The following is a 16953-nucleotide window of genomic DNA, read 5'->3' on the forward strand; positions in this document are numbered from 1 at the left end:
GATCCTAGGAAGCTGCTTTGGTCCTTCAGTCATGTGAGGATGTAGCGATAAGGTACCATCTATGGGGAACAGGCCCTCCCCAGACCCCAAATCTGTCTGAACCTTGCTCTTGGACAATTTTCAGAACTGTAAGAAATAAATTTCTGTTGTTATAAAGTTTCCAAATTCATGGTATTTTTATAGCAGCCCGAGAGGACTAAGATAGTGGTGTGTGTGTGTTTGCTGAGGTTTCTGTGCCCAGGCTTCTGGGATCTGGTTTCCTTGCTGTGACACAGCAACACAAGAAATTTCCTAAAAATGTCGTGGAGTGCAGATGGGCATTGTTTCTTCATGTTTAACTTGTTGAGCATGTCCTGCACAACACATGCAATTTTGGGGATTCTGCAGTGAACAAATCAGACAAAAAAAGTCTGCCTCATGGAAGCCATAAAAAAGGCGATATATATCCATGTAACATCTATACATATATAGAGGTTATATAGAGATATAGATAGAATTTTTTGTCCTCTGATGAATACATACACACACACACATCTTTGTGGATAAATGCTTATGTGTATGGATGAAAGTAAAGCAAGACATGGAACCCCCGTGGATACAGGGTGGGCAGTGAAGGACTTAATTGGGTGCCATTTTAGCACAGATCTGAGAGAAGTGTGAATGTAGAAACGACAGGCAGAGAGAACAGCAACTTTAAAGGCTCTGAGGCAGAGGAATACTTGCCGCAGGTTACAACTCTAATGTATTCTAAAACACCTCAAGGATTTACCTTAAATTATGCTAGCTTGTCATGACCCAAGGAGCCTGAGAGATGTGAATGTAAATCTACTCTGATGTTAGTGATCTTTCAACACACAGATAAAATTCCAAGATATGGGGCTGGGGTGTAGCTTAGTGGCAGACCGGTTGCCTAGCTGGCCTGAGGCCCTGGGTTCCATCCCAGCACTGGAAAGAAATCCAAGATATAAGAGCCCGCAGTGGGAAAAAACATCACAAGGCACACAAGAAAACTAGATACAAAACTTTAATAGTAAGATTCATAAGCAACAACAAAAATTCAAACCTATACTACTTTACATATTGAAGTTATCAGACCTAGATTATAAAATAAATATATATTTAAAGTAACAAGGAGATGTAGCTGGGTGCATGGCATACACCTATAATCCCAACATTCAGGAGGCTGAGGCAGGGGGATCGCTGTGGGTTTGAGGCCAGCCTGAGCTATATAGTGAGTTAAAGCCCAGCCTGAACTACATAGCAAGACCCTGTCTTTAAAAAAATGTATTATTTTGCTAAGGCTATCATAATATAGGTCTCAGACTGGGTGATTTAAAGATATGAAATGTATTGTCTCACAGTTCTGGAGGTTAAAAGTCCTAAACCAACAGGCTTGCTTCCTTCTGGAGCCTTTCAGAAAGATCTGTTCCAGGTCTCACTCCTGTAGATGGATGTCTTCTTTCCATGCCTCTTTGGGTGATCTCCCCTCCCTGAAGGTTGTGTCCAGATTTCTCCTTTTTAGGTAGAACTCGAGGCTCTGGTGAGGGGCATCTTGGCCCTCACAGCAGCTGCAAGGGGAACCACTGCTGACCCCACCATGACCAGTGGTGGGCTCCAGGATCCGGGGCACTGCAGGACAACTACCAGCAGGCTGTTGCAAGCCATGTGGACCACCATCTTGTGCACCATGTGTGGCTGCAGGAAGATCCTGCCCAACAGCCTAGTGGTCAACATGCACCTGATTGAGAGCCACTGCCCGTAGGATGGCATAGTAAGCCTAATAATAAGAAAAGATTTGAAGACTGTACCGAAATTCTACCATTGTCCAATTGAACGACGTCCCAGAGGCTCCAACAGACCATTTTCAGTTTTCTTTCGGAAAACAGCACTTTATGAAGATGCAGGTTGAGAAGAGAATAAATGTGACAAGTGCAGCAACTCATAAGGCACTGAGCAGGACCTGAAGAGGCAAACGGAGAACTGCAGTGAGACCTTCCAGTGCACATGCACTGTCACCATGCCAGCAGGATGGCACTGCAGTCCCACATCTACTGCACTGGCTGCGAGATCCCTGTGGAGCACAGGGACCCACCTGTAAATGGAAAATTATCTGCAAAACCAGAAGTTGTCTACTAAGACCATCGAATCCTTGAGCAGCTAACCAAACCCTTGGCCAGACGCCCAAGAACTAGACTTCAGAAATAAAACTTGTAGCCTCTCTTGAAGACTCTCATGGCTCCAGGAAGCAGAGTGTCACCACACCTCCAAGATACCTCTGGAAGCTGCTCAACATGGCTCTGGTGAAGCTTCTGGTCATGCAGCTCTCGTCTATCCTGGTCTTTGTGAATTTGCTGACTCTGAGGCCCAGCCTGTGGTGTTACAAGTGGATCAGGGCTCTGCCCTTGGTGCCATGCACCTGTGCCCGGTCTGTGGGGACCCTGATCCTCTGCCTAGATTCAGAGGTGTGCTACCTTAAGGAGAGCTTGCCTCTCTCAAAAGTTGTAAATCCTGGTGTTGAGCTGGTTAGTACAGGTGTTCAGGTGATCTTGCGGGGAAGCGTCTGTCTAATCCTTCCCAAGATTTAGGGAGCCCATGTCAAAGGAATGGCATTTCGTCCATCAGCGTGCAGATGGATCTGTCCTGTGCCTCACAATGCTTGATCCCCTCTGCTCCGTGGGTTGGTGCTGACTTCTCCATGTTGTTTTGCTCTCAGATGAGTTTGATTCGCAAATGTCCCTTCCCAGTAGTGTTCACACTCAGACACTTCTACCCAGATCTAAAGCAAAGTCATCCATCGCTGCTCAGACAGACACTTTCATCGACATCTGTCTCCAGTCAGGTGGAGTCTCTAGGGAGACGCAGACCTGCAGGGTGCCGGGTCCTCCAGACTACTGGATGCAGACAGACCAAGCTGGGATGTGTGGGGACATTTTGGAGAGCATTCATCCCACGGACAATTGTATAAACAGCAGTTTGGTAGCAGAGATAGTCACTCATGGCTCGTTACCTTAGAATGACCCTAAAGCTTTAAGTGAAGATATTGAGAAATTCACACTCATCGTAAACTTCAGCCCACAGAACAGTATGCTTCCCTCACAGAGTATGACAGATAATCAGACCCAAACCATAGATCTATTAAGCAACTTAGAAAACATCTTGTCAAGCAATCTGCCTGGTCAGATGTTGGACAACTGTGGTCTTTTGTCTGACACCAATCCCGGTCCTGACACCCAGCTCCCCACTGGCCACATCCAGAACCACAGCATCATTTTTTTTTAAAGGGGAAGTGGTTTATCTGGCTTACAGTTCATAGAGGTTTCAGACTATAACCAGCCAACTCCAAGGCAGGGACAACAAACAGGCACGGCAGAGCAGAAACAACATGGAACACACAAGGCAGCAAAAGTAACAAGAGGGTTAACAGCGCTTCCCTGCCCCTTTTATCTTATTCAGACTACTGAGGGCAGGTAGCACTCACACCCTTAATCCTAGTGCCCTCAGGCCTAGCACTGCTTCATCAATCAATGCCAGCTTCACACACTCTAGATCAGGCCTATGACCACATGAGGCTTTGGGGGGACATCCAGACCCAAACCATAACATTCTGCCCCTGGGCCCCCAAAGACTCATGTACATTCCTTTACACAAAAGGCATTTAGTCCATCTCTAAAAGTTGCCAAAGTCTGAACCATTTTAGCATTGCTGAAAAGTCCAAGTCCAAAGTCTCATCTGAGATTTAAGGCAAACTCTTAACTGTAGGCCCCTGTACAAATGAAAAGAAAGTCAAACACTTCCAGCATTCAATTTAGGCTGGGGATTTAGCTCAGTGATTCCGGCACCTGCCTTGCAAGTGCAAGGTCCTGAGTTCGATCCCCAGTACCAAAAAAAAAAAAAATTACTACTTCAATGGCACAAGATGGACATTACCATTCCAAAGGGTACAAACAGGAGGATACAAAGGAATGGGACCAAAGTAAGTCCAAAATCCAGCAGGCCAAACATTAAATCCCACAGTTCCACTTCTAGCATCTGAGGCAATCTGTGGCAAGTTGCCAACTCCGAAAGGCTTGGGTGGCTCCACCCCTGCGGCAGTTCTGGTGATTGTGACTCCCGTGGGCTTTTCTCTTGGGCTGGGTCTGCTCCCTCTGCAGTTTTCCTCAGGCAATCCATACTCCTGGCTTCTCCAAATTTCTGGAGTCTCCACTGCACCTTTGGCTTCACACTCACAGCTTTACACACTGCCCTCTCAGGGCCACGCTGCCTGGCCTCCTAGGCCTTCTTCTGAAATCTGGGTGGAAGCCTTCCTAACCCCACAACTCTTGGATTCTCCACGTACCTAAAACCAGTTTGTAACAGCTAAAGCTTGGAAACAGCCCAAGTGCCCATCGACTAGAAACTGGATAAAGAAAATGTGGTTTTTTATAAAATGGAGTACTACTCAGCCAAAAAGAATGAGAAACTAGAGACATTTATAGCTAAATGGATGCATATTGAGGCCATCCTCTTAAGTGAAATAAATAGGACACACACATGTAAATACTGAATAGTCTCTCTAGTGTGAGAAACTGAAAGTGTAAGTAAGGATGAAAATGATTAAAATGAATAATTGATAATTTGAAATAGGAAAAGGTAAAAGGGTGTGGGGGTGGTGGGAGGGGAAGGGGAAGGGGAACGGGAAGGAGGGGAAGGGGAAAGGGAAGAAGGGAAAGGAAAAATTATGAGAAAGAAAAAACATGGAATCAAAGTCTATGTAAATAGGGAAGGGTGGAGGGGTTGAAGGGCACACAGGTGATGGGGAAAAAATAAGAACCAAGATACATCATGTTCAGGTACCAACACCCAATGATAAATGTAAATGTATTGTATACCTAAAATGTACCAATAAATATATAAAAAAAAAACAAACCAGTGGCCTGTGGATGATGTCAAGGTCTGTTGCCAGCTAGAGCAGTAGTAGCCAGTCTTCCCTCTCTTTTGGCTGTAGGCGTCCAATGCCTATGAACCAAATCCTGAGGAAAAACTTCCCTAAGCTGCCATTTTGGAACAACTTCCCTAGGCAGCCCCCATTCTGGAACATGTTGCTCTGGGGCTTTCTTCTCAAAGCAAAATCTTTCACCTTTACAATTCTGAGACTGCAGAGGTTGGAGTCCTATTGCTTCCTGTGATGCCCTCAGGCCATCTTTTCTATTTTCCTGTTCCTTCTCAGCAATCAAGATCTCCTCTGTTCTATCTTTGCAGTCCACAGCTTTACTGGAGCTTCCTTTCTAGCCCAACTCAAAATGTTTTAACTCATTCTGCTGGGCTCTTTGCTCTTAATTCTCCACATAGATCAGGCTAAAAGCCCTCAACAGTAGCCATGCCACTGCCTCAATATTCGACTGCCTTGAAATTTCTTCTGCAAGATTAATTAGTCCACCACCATTAATCTCAGTCTCAGGCAAAGTCTCTGGACATGAACAAAATGCAGACAAACTCTGCCAAGCCATAACACACATCATCTGGAGTCCAACAACCAATGCAGTCCTTATTCCTAGCAGAAACCTTCCCAGCCTGGTCTTTATAAGCTTTCTGGTCTTCTGATCTCTGATCAGAATCTCCCACACAGAACAGCCTAAGGTGTTACAGCCCTACGTTTTCAGCTGGTAGCTCTGAATCTTCCAGCAAAGTCTCTGAACACGAGCAAAATTCAGACAGACTTTCTGTCAAGTCATAACAAACTTCTGGAGTCCAACAACCAACGCAGTCCTTCCCAGTAGAAACTTCCTGAGCCTGGTCTCTACCAGTTTTCTGGTCTTCTGAGCTCTGACCAGAATCTCCCATACAGAACAGCCTAAGGCATTCCAGAGCTCCTTCTGTAGCCAGCATATCTGGATCTTTCCTAACTCTTCTCCTTCCCACAAGTCAGTTCCAAAGGCTTTTGAGCCACATGGCCAGGTAATGTCACAGCAATGACCCCACTTCTCTGGTACCTAATTTCTGTGTTAGTTACTTTTCTCTCATTGCTGAGACAAAATACCAGACACCCAAAGTTAAAGGGGAAGGGGTTTATTTGGCTTACAGTTCATAGAGGTTTCAGTCTATAATCAGCCAACTCCAAGGCAGGGACAACAAACAGGCATGTCAGAGCAGAAACAACATGGCACACACAAAGCAGCAAATGTAACAAGAGGCCAGCATCGATTTTGATATTGAAGAGTTGTTTTCTGCCTCCAACATCCAGACTCAAACTGAAGAGAGCGGACTCAGAGCTGTGAACACGGAGCTAGTCCTGGAGTCTCTGGCCATAGAGACCCAGACCGACTTCTTACTCGCAGTCCTGCTTGCCTCCCTATGGGTGCAGGGGCAACACTCACTTCCTAGGGTTGGAGATGTTCAACACGCAGACCCAAATGAACTTAAACTTCTTCTTAGACAGCAGCCCTCACCTGCCCCTCTGCAGCATCCTGAAACACTCCAGCTTTTCCATGAGTACTGATTCGTCCAACACCAAGACCAAGACTGAAGGACTCTCTGCCAGTAAAGTCCCTGCTCAGAGAGCAAGGTGCAGCTGAGCAGCAGCAAGACACAGACCTCTAGGTCAGGTCTGGAGGTCCTGGAGATTTATAGAATAAAATTTATAGAATAACCTCTTAAATAATAGTAAGAGTGTGCAATTTTCAAATCAATACAGTTTTTCACCAGCAATGAATCACAGACAGCCATGGATGACTTCCTGCTGGCTGATTTGGCCTGGAACACAATGGAGTCTCAGTTCAGATCCATGGAAACCCAGACATGTGCTGAGCTGCACAACTTCTAAAGAATTAGGCCACGTGTGGATGGCACTTGCCATTTCCTCCTGGCCTTAAAAAACAAAACAAAACAGAAACAGGGAACAAGGATGACAGTATTAACTCTGTTAAATGTAGTCCATGACGGAGTTGCTTAGGTTCTTTGGGATTCCTTTCCCTTTCTGCTTGTAAACAAACACAAAATTTGTGTATACATGTGAGTGTATTATAAAGTGTAAGATGTTGATCTGAAAAAAGAAACAAATTTCTCCTTTTTATAAGGGGACTAGTCATATTGGATTAGTTGCATAACCTAATGGCCACATTTTATTTGATTACTTTTGGGTTTTTTATAATTAACTTGATTACCTCTGTAAAGGTCCTATCTTGAAATATCATGACATGCTGAGGTACCTGGGGATTGAGACTTCAACAAATGAATTTTTGGAAAAACAATTTATTCCATAACATAGAAATGGAATCTATAAATAAAGAGCAAGAAAATCCAAAATGACTGAACAGATTTTTGAGATTCTAACAGAACTTATAAAAATGGAAAATATAATAATTGAAAATACAACTTGCCTAGATAAGGCTAACAACACATAAAGACTGCTGAAGAGAGAATTAATAAACTTGAAGACTAACCTGAAGTGATCACTGAGCATGCAGGATCACAAGTCAAGGAAAATTTAAAGCACTTAAGAGGTATGGTGATAACATACACAGATTTGGTATGTGTCTTAATCAAAGTCCCTGTAGGAGATGAGGGAGAAAATGGGACAGAGGCAATATTCAGAAAGGTGATAGTTGAGAGTTTTCTGAAACTATTTTTTTTTTTTGGAGGCAGGGTCTCAATATGTAGTTCAGGCTGGCCTTGAACTCACTATGTAGCCCAGGCTGGCCTCCAACTCACAGCGATCCTCCTGCTCCAGCCTCTAAAGTGCTGGGACTACAGGCATGTGCCACCATGCCTGGCTAGTTTCCTAAACTGATGACATCAACCCATGGTGACAAGTAGATTCTGAAGTGACTTCCCAAAGCAGGAATGGAAGCCAGAAGACAGTGGAATTTTATCTTCAATGTGCTGTGAGAAAAGGACTGTCAATCTGGAATTACAGCCAAAGTATCTTTCAGGGTGAAGATGAAAATTAGGGTGGTTTTAGACAAATGAACATTTTGAGGGTTTATCCTCAGTGTACCTTCCCTAAGGGAAATTCTAAAAGATGTATCTCAAACAGAAGGAAAATGACCCCAAATGAACAGCCTGAGCTGCAAGAAAGAATGACAAGCAAAGAATATGTGAGTAAACTTGAATAAACAGTGATACTATAACAAGCCAGGAGGGATAAATCATGAGGATAAGAACAAAAGAGAAATAAAAGGGTGAGATGACCCCGATTAAGAAATACACTAAGCTTAGATTTTGGTAAATTAATATGCATCCTAAAATTTACAGAATAACCACTTAAATAATAGTAAGAATGTGCAATTTTCAAATCAGTTCAGTAAAGAAGTGAGTGATCTGTTACTTTTTTTATTGCTTTATAACAAATTACCACAAACTTTGTGGTTTAAGAACAAAAAAATGAATTATTTTACAGTTCTTACAGAAGGTCAGAAGTCCAACCTGGGTCTCAAGGTGCTGAGAGGGCTTCGTTCCCTTCTGGGTTCTTTCAGGGACAGGCTGTTACCATGGCTCATCTAGCCCCAAGAAGCCACCTGCATCCCTGTGCTCGTGGCTTCCTGTCTCTATTGTCAAAGCCAGAATCTATCTGATCCTTTTTATATTGTCACATTTCTTTCTCACTATATCTGGGAAAGGTTTTGCCCTTTGAAGGAATCATTTAATTAGATTAGGCCCACTTTCATAATGAAAGGTGATTCTCCCCTCTCAAGGTCCATAACCTCAATCACATCTGCAGGCTCTTTTTCCACCTAAGGTACCATAGTCACAGACTCTGAGGACTATGGAATGAGCATCTTCTGCTTAACACAGGTGGATTAAAAAAGAAATCAACCCCCAGAAAATCCAAGAAGGGAAACAAAAGTAAATACCAAAAAAACAGTGTTACAAATAAAAAGCGCAAAGGCTGGGGCTGTAGCTTAGTGGTAGAGTGGTTGCCTAGCATGCACAAGACCCTGGGTTCCATCCCCAGTACCAGAAACAACAACAATCACAACCACAAAATAAAATGGTAGAAATAATACAAATTTATCACAGATCACTGTAAGTGTGAATGAACTCTATTCACTCGTTAAAAGAGAGCTGTCAGATTCAATAACATAAAATCCATTACATGCAGTTTCAAGAGACTTCAAGTCTAAAGATATTTTCAGAACAATATTAAAGGATAATGTCTCACAGTATTATTTTCCCATGAAGCACTATATAAGCTTTTAGTCAAGAGAAAAATAATGTATCATGCCAAAGAATTATCTGCCTTCCTCTGTTTTATTGGGAGTTGTTTTTTTTAAATTAAGAATGGATAATGTAGCACTTGCGAAGATGAGGCAGGAGGATCACAAGTTTGAGAACAGCATGGGCTACATAGCAAGAACCTGTCTCCAAAACAAAAAAAAAAGCATGGGAATTTCATCAAATCACCTCTCAGGATCTTCCAATTACAAAAATTATATTAATAAATGTCTTTATATTGACCATCCTCACTTTCCTAGAGCAAATTCCATTTTTTTTGACACTGAGAATGAAACCCAGGGCCTCATACATGCTAGGCAGGTACTCTGCCACCGAGTTACACCCCAAACCCCAAACCCCATTTGTTTATATGATAGACAGTGTGTAGCAGGTGACCTTTGGCTAGTCTTTTAATTAGTCATTTTGCATTGATATCAACAAATAAAACTCATTGGTAGTTTGCTTTTTTGTCCACATTTTTCATGCTTTGTGTTAGAATTATGCTAGCTCCCCGAAAACCTTTGGAAGTATCCCTCCCTTTGTTGCACCCTGGGACCAAAGGAATACACTCAAGACAATACAAAGGAAACTTCAGACCACAGGATGAAAGATTAAAAGACACAAAATCGATGAAAATAGGGTACACAACAGGAAATATGAGGAGACTCTTAAAACCACATAGGTCTGCCATGTCCACAAACAAAATCAGGGTAAACTTATGTTCTGAAAGACCAAGTACTCCTGGTCTGAACCACAAAGTAAAGCCCAAAATGTAAGAGTTTGCCCAATACATAGGTCTGAAAATAGAAGAACAATAATAGATTCATATCCAACAATTGCAAGCAAAAGGAAGTTGAAGGAGTATTTTAACATCTGAAAAGATTGAATTTATGGCAATAAACAACCAATAAGAAAATATAGACAGTTTTACATGATAAAGTAAAGAATTCAACATGAAGCTCTAAATAGCAATAAATATCTGTATACATCCCAAATAGCATAGCATCAACAAATATAACAAAACAAAACAAAAACCTGTCAGAACTGTGAAGTTAATGATATGGTTGGGCAAATGATGCCAAACGCGTTCAAATCTACCTTAAAGCAAACAGCAGGACAGAACATTTAGTCAATTTTGTTGGCAAGGATATATAGAATATAATGAGCAGTACACTCATTTCATACAAAACTACACACTGATAGACAGGCTTATATGTGTATTAATCAAAAGTCTGACAGGATCCTTTTCTAACTGGATGATCATGTTTGTGTTTGGTTAGATGTCAAAGGTTAGACTATGGGGGATTTTCCTTTTCCTTTAAAAATTTTTTTCCTTTTACTTTTATGCAGGCTTTTCTTGTTGTAATATTTACCTATTTGTGTTGTTTATATTTTTGCTCCATGTTTAGTTTATATTGTGAGGGAAAAATAATAAGACTTTTCAAATGGAAGAACACAGGAGGAAGGATTTGCCTTGAGTTGGGGCATGAACCCTCAAACAGAGACAATGGCATAGAAGCTGTAGAAAACCAGGAAAGACCATCCTTCACCCTGTAAACATCTCCTAGAAAATTTTAAACTAAAAGTGGCTTTATTGGGAGAATTCTTAGCTGAAAATCACTGACCATAAAAAGAACCCACGGTCTAAGTGTTTGAAAATCTTTTTTTATTCCCCCCATTAAGTTTATTGGTACATTTTAGGTACAAAATACAGTTACATTCATCATTGGGATCTTGTACCTTTACATGATGTATCCTGCTTTTTATTTTTTCCCCTTCCCCTCCCCTCCCTTCACCATCTCCACCCTTCCCTATTTGCAAAAACTTTGTTTCCATTTTTTTCCTTTTCTCATATTTTTTCTTTTCCCTTCTTTCCTTTCCCCTACCCCTCCCACTTCCCCTACTCCTTTAGACCTGTTCTTCCTACTACACAATATCAATTATACATTTTTAAAATTACAGTATCAAAATTTGGAGGACATTACCACAGATTTTACAGAATTTAAAAGGATATAGAAAGCATGTTACAAAAATCTTTTTTGAAATAAATTTGACAACTTCTAAGAAGTATCTTGGAAGACAAATTAATGAAACTGACTCTGGAAGAAATATAAAATTTGAATAGCACCTATTAAAGAAAGTATATTCCAGGGCTGGGGATTTAGCTCATTGGTTCTGCCGTCTGCCTTGCAAGTGCAAGGTCCTAAGTTCGATCCCTGGTACCAAAAACAAAAAAAAAGTCTAAATATCTTGGGCTGGGGATTTAGCTCAAGTGGTTCTGCCACCTGCCTTACAAGCACAAGGCCCTGAGTTTGATCCCCGGTACCCCTCCCCCCAGAAAAAAAGAAAAAAAGAAAAAGAAATATATTCCTAGCTTAAAAACCTACCTATATGACAACAACAGGCTCATATACATTTTAACTGGTGAATTGTATCAAACATTTAAAGCAGAAAAAAGAAGGAATACTTCTCCCCTCATTTTAGGAAATCAACATTGTACTAATACTAAAACCGGATAAAGATAATAGAAGAGAAAAGTATGAACATAGATTAAAAATTTGTTTAACAAAACAAATTATTAGAAGTCAGATCTGGCAGTATGTAGAAAGTGGTTTTATTATAGGGATGACAGTGTTGGTTCACCCTTAGAAGATCCACCCCCAAAAGGCATCATTTTAACAGAGGAAAGGAAAAAGCCATATGATCCTGTCATTAGTTGGAGAAAAAGTATTGGACTAAATTCTACAGCTGTTCATGGTAAAAGCTATCAGGAGTCTAGAAGTAGAACGGAACCTTCTCAACAGATAAGACATGTACCCCATACTTCCAGCAAAAACTGCTTATATGAATGGAAAAGATACAATGCTTTCTCCTTCAGGTGGGGAACAAGGGCAGATATGCCTACTCTTCATCTGTCCATTAAACTTTGAAACATAGGCCCAGTGCTTGGAAATCTTTACTTCTTAACAAGCTGATCTGTTTTCTTTGTGCAGAATGAAAATCATGTAGGTGATCATGTTGCTCTCTTCACTGTGGTTGCCAGGAAGCTTATATACAAATGTTTAGTTTATATAGAAGTAAAATTATAAGCCATTTATCTTTTCATTTTATCTAAGTTTCTCTGATTCTGTTTTTCAATTCTTATTTGTCCTTTTCCATTTTGTCATGTGGAAAAACAAGTGAGGAATATTGTGTCAGGGGTCCTTAAGACCATTCTTAGACTTGATGACTCATTTGAAGGACTCACAGAACTTAGAAACATTTTTGTATTCATGCTTACATTTCCTTTTAAATTTATTTTTATTTTTAAAAATTTTTGGTACCGTGGATCGAACTCGGTACCTTGTGCTTTCGAGGCAGGCTGAGGAACCACTGAGCTAAATTCCCAGCCCTATGCTTACATTTCTTGACAGTGAAAGATACAGCTTAAAATCATCAAAGGAAAAAGGGGCATGGAGAGCAGATTTCAGGAAAAACTAGGCAGAAGCTTCTATGTACCCTCTTTGAGTTGTATAGATAGCACTTAATTATCTCAGCAATAATGTGTGACTTCATGTAAGAAGTATAATTAACCAGGGAAACTCACCTGAATTTTGATGTCCAGGGTTTTTATGGTAGGGGGTGTCAGGCATAAATTCCACATGACTAACCTTAGATTCTTAGTCTCCAGACCCCCAGAGGTCAAACGGATACAGCGTGGCCCCAAGTCCCAAGTATACAAAAATAGGCATTCACATAAATCACATTGTTAGCGTAAATTATCTAGCATGGCCCAAGGACTCAAATGTACAAAGGCACTCTTATCAGGCAAATATTCCAAAGGCTCAGAGGCTATCTCCAGGAACTTTGTCAAGGGCCAACCCTGAAGACCTTTAGAAAGTGCAGGGTTTGGGTAGTTTAGGGCTGCTGAGTTAACCCTTTAATGCATACTCCACATCCCTCAGCCATGATCTGTCACAGCAGAAATGATAATATTTGTTCATGTATCTACCTTTAGAATGGTGTTTTATACAGCATATACCAGATACAACAATAGTGTCAGTATGGACAGTCTTAACTATTTGAAGGAGCCAGTGTGGGGTAGGGGCAGATTTAAAGAACTAACTAAACCATCCTATAAAGCCATTACATTTTTGTACCAATTCAATTACTTGCTAACCCTCTTGATCTATTCCTATTTGTACTTTATGATAAATGTGTGCTGAACTATTTATTGCAGAAATTGGCTGATAGTTAGCTAAACATAGTTCTCCCTCAGGCTAGTATTATATCCTGAAGAGACTTCAAATCAATCTCCCAATAAATTATGATCAATATAAGTATTATCAAATGAGTTATTTATGTAAAGTCATTGAAGCTTTTTTTTTTTTTTTTTTTGGTTCCGGGGATAGAACTCTGGACCTTGTGCTTGAAAGGCAGGTGGCGGCACCACTGAGCTAAATTTCTGGCCCCACTTAATCTTACTAGCAGCACCAGTGTTACACCATATCACAATGGTCAGGATAAAATTCATTTCAAAGCACTAAGGATTACAGAAGTATTTGCTAAGCCTTCACAACAGAATCAGCCCTGCCCATAAAGCAAACATTATTCTAGGCGGGGGTTGAATCTGGAGTGCCTCCTGAAAGGCTCATGTGTTGAAGGCCTGGCTCCCAGCTGATGTCGATGTTGGGAGGTGGTAGAACCTTTAAGATATGGAGCTTAGTGGTAGGAAATTAGTATAATGGGGGCAGGCCCTTGAAGGGGCTGTTGGGACCCCAGCCACTTCCGGCCTCTCTCTTTACTTCCCAGCTGCCCTGAGGTGAATAGCTTTGTTCCACCACATACTCCCTACTGTGATGTTCGGTCTCTCCACAGGTCCAAAAGCAACCGAGCCAACCAATCCCATACTGAAACCTCTGAAATTGTGAACCAAAACAGATCTTGTCTCTTTTCAAGTTGTTTATTTCAGGTATTTTATCAATGTCAGGAAGCTAACACAACAGGCATTATTAAATTTGATCACAATTTGGTTATTTCTGGGTTTTAAGTCAGATGAGGACAAATTCAATTACCTATCTCATTCACAGACCTGCACTGGGACTGGTTTCCATTATGTGCTGTCAATAAAGCAGGGGTCACTTCCCTCCAATGGGGAGGACACAGGTGGTATTCAGGTATAGATTCTATCCCTGCTAGCTCCACAATAGGATGTGTCTTACTCTGATTTATTCTTAGCGAAAGGACAGTTGTAGTGCATAAATGCATATTACAAGGGTCCCCAGAGACCTGCCATAGGTTGAAGGCCCACAGAATTCCCATAGGTGTGCTCCTAGAGCCTAGGCAGCCAGATGAGGGCTATTGCTCCATCATCATTTGGGCCTCCATCTGTATTAAAATAGTTAAGAGGCCCTTCTGGGTTAGGGTATAAACCCTTTCAAATGCTGGACCCTAGCTTTATCCAGCATTATTTATTAAGTATGCCTGAGCCATTTCAAGGATGTTTTATCATCTTTCAAGGCTGACTCTCATTCTCTGCCTTCCTTCTGAAGAAGATGCCTCAGGCCAGTGGTGGCGAACCTATGGCATGTGTGTTATTTGTTTTTCTTTTAAGACAAAATATTTTAATGTACGTGTTTTTTTTTTCCTAAACTACAACCTCAGTATTCAGGTTTAATTGCAGTGTTGGCACTTTGCTATAAGTAAGTGGGTTTTGGATTGCAGTTTGGGCACTTGTCTCTAAAAGGTTCACCATCACTGTTCTAGTTTGTATATTCTAGTTAATGAACCTTTTCTTTTGAATGCTTTTCTTTCTTAAAAACAAATTCAACTTGTCTTATGATGCTTAGATCAGGACCTATCTCCTCTAAAGCTCTTTTCTATCTTGTGGATCAATGCTGTTTAATCCACTATGCATGTTGTTGCCACTGAGCACCAATGGCCTGAGTTAGGATATATGCTTTGTATCCCAAAATACTGGGACTTCTATACTAAGGTTAGATAAGTTGTAGTCATACCTACATGTTTTGTTGTTGTTTTTTTGTTTGTTTTTGGGTGTTTTGAGACAGGGTCTCACTATGCAGCCCAGGCTGGCCTAGAACTCTCAGCGACCTCCTGCCTCAGCTTCCTGAGTGCTGGGATTACAGCCGTTTGCCATTATGCCCACCTCATACCTACATGTAATTTAGCCTGAGTATCACATAAAGCTTTTGATAACCTTCCCCATCTCAGGATGAGGTTTTTCCTCTGAGAATTTGAGCTCATCATGTGATGTCTACTGCTTTGATCCCATCCGAAGCCCATTTGTTTGCTATTCTTTTTAATAGCTTTCCACCCACAAAACAAGGATGATATATGCTTGTGTAAAGCTCACTGTGGCATATCAGGCATGTTACCACTAAATGTTATCCACTTCAACCAGAGAACTTTCAAAGCATTCTATTATCAAAGTCTATAGTTATATAGTAATCACTTCACTAGGAACTGTACACCATACAGTCCAATGGCTTGGTAAATTCCTTCCCAAATGGCTGTGTAGTAGATATAACCAGAAAAATGAGTCACAAGGTATTGGCATGTAGAGTTCTATTCATCAAAAATTGCTCCAGCTCATCATCACACATGACCAAAATGTACAGTAAGTCCCTGACTCACGAATATTCCAGTTGGCAACTTTCACAGATATGAGCGGACTTTGCAGTATGAACACAGGTAGATGCAAACAAATCAAGGAAGTAGCTAATGTGTCTGCCAGACATTGCCACAGTTGTGCTGCTGTGTGCTTACTGAGTAGTAAAGTGTTCAATAGTAGAGTAGTATAGTGCTCAATCAGAGCCCAGGATGTCAAGAAGCAAGAGGAAAAGCAGTGGTGATGTGTCAGGGACTGCTAGGAAGCATAAAGTAATATACATTGTCCATTTGTGTCAAAGGTGTATGACTTATGAATGAATCCCACTTATGCATGTTCTCCCAAAGAGAACTCATTAGTAAGTCAGAGTAATGTCATTCAGATTAGCAGGCATCTGTTTGCCTTTGTCAGGTTCAAAAAATAGGGGTGGTCTCAAGTGATATGATGTCACCTTTCAGACATGTAATGGAATTGTGCAAGCTCTGCACCTCTCTCAAGATACCAATATGAAACCATGTTTCCACCATTGCACAAACCATTTATTCTTTCCATCCTTCTTAACTGTTATTTCTTCTTCTCTCCATTTGTCATTGATTTCTACCCAAACTTTTCCATCTTTGGAAAGGAAGTTAGGTTAAATCTCTGATCTAGGTTTCTGGCAGCAACACCAGTCTAACAAGTGCCCCTCCAAGTCTATGTACATTTATATGGAGTAAGGTCATATACAGTAGATCTTCCATTATTTGCAGTTCTAGTTACCCATATTCAACCAACCATGTGCTGAAGATATTAAATGGAAAATTACAGAAATAAACATTTTATGAGTTTTAAATTGTGTGCTGTACTGAGTAGTCTGCTGAAATCTCAAGACATTGCTCTCTTTTCCGCCTGGAATGTGAATCATTCTTTTTCCAGCATATCCATGCTGTATACACTACCTATCTATTCCTTACTCAGTAGCCATCTCGGTTATCAGATCTACCGTTGTCGCATTGTAATGCTTGTGTTTAAGTTACACTTATTTTACTTAAAATGTCTTCAAAGCATAAAAGAAGCAATGCTGGCAATTTTATTAGAGTATATTATAATTATTATATTTCATTAGTAGTTATTGTTAATCTCTTAACTTGTCTAATTTATAAATTAAACTTTATCAT

General features: G+C 40.9%; 1 pseudogene; it reads left to right on the forward strand.

Moving 5' to 3' along the window:
- The first annotated feature begins 1597 nt into the window (after window positions 1-1597).
- LOC101701514 (ATM interactor pseudogene) lies at window positions 1598-6799 on the forward strand (annotated as a pseudogene).
- Window positions 6800-16953: the final 10154 nt, after the last annotated feature.

The sequence above is a fragment of the Heterocephalus glaber genome, unplaced genomic scaffold (genome assembly GCF_053883595.1).
Source record: "Heterocephalus glaber isolate CG9 unplaced genomic scaffold, H.glaber_assembly_v1.0 deba00001546, whole genome shotgun sequence".
NCBI lineage: Eukaryota > Metazoa > Chordata > Mammalia > Rodentia > Bathyergidae > Heterocephalus > Heterocephalus glaber.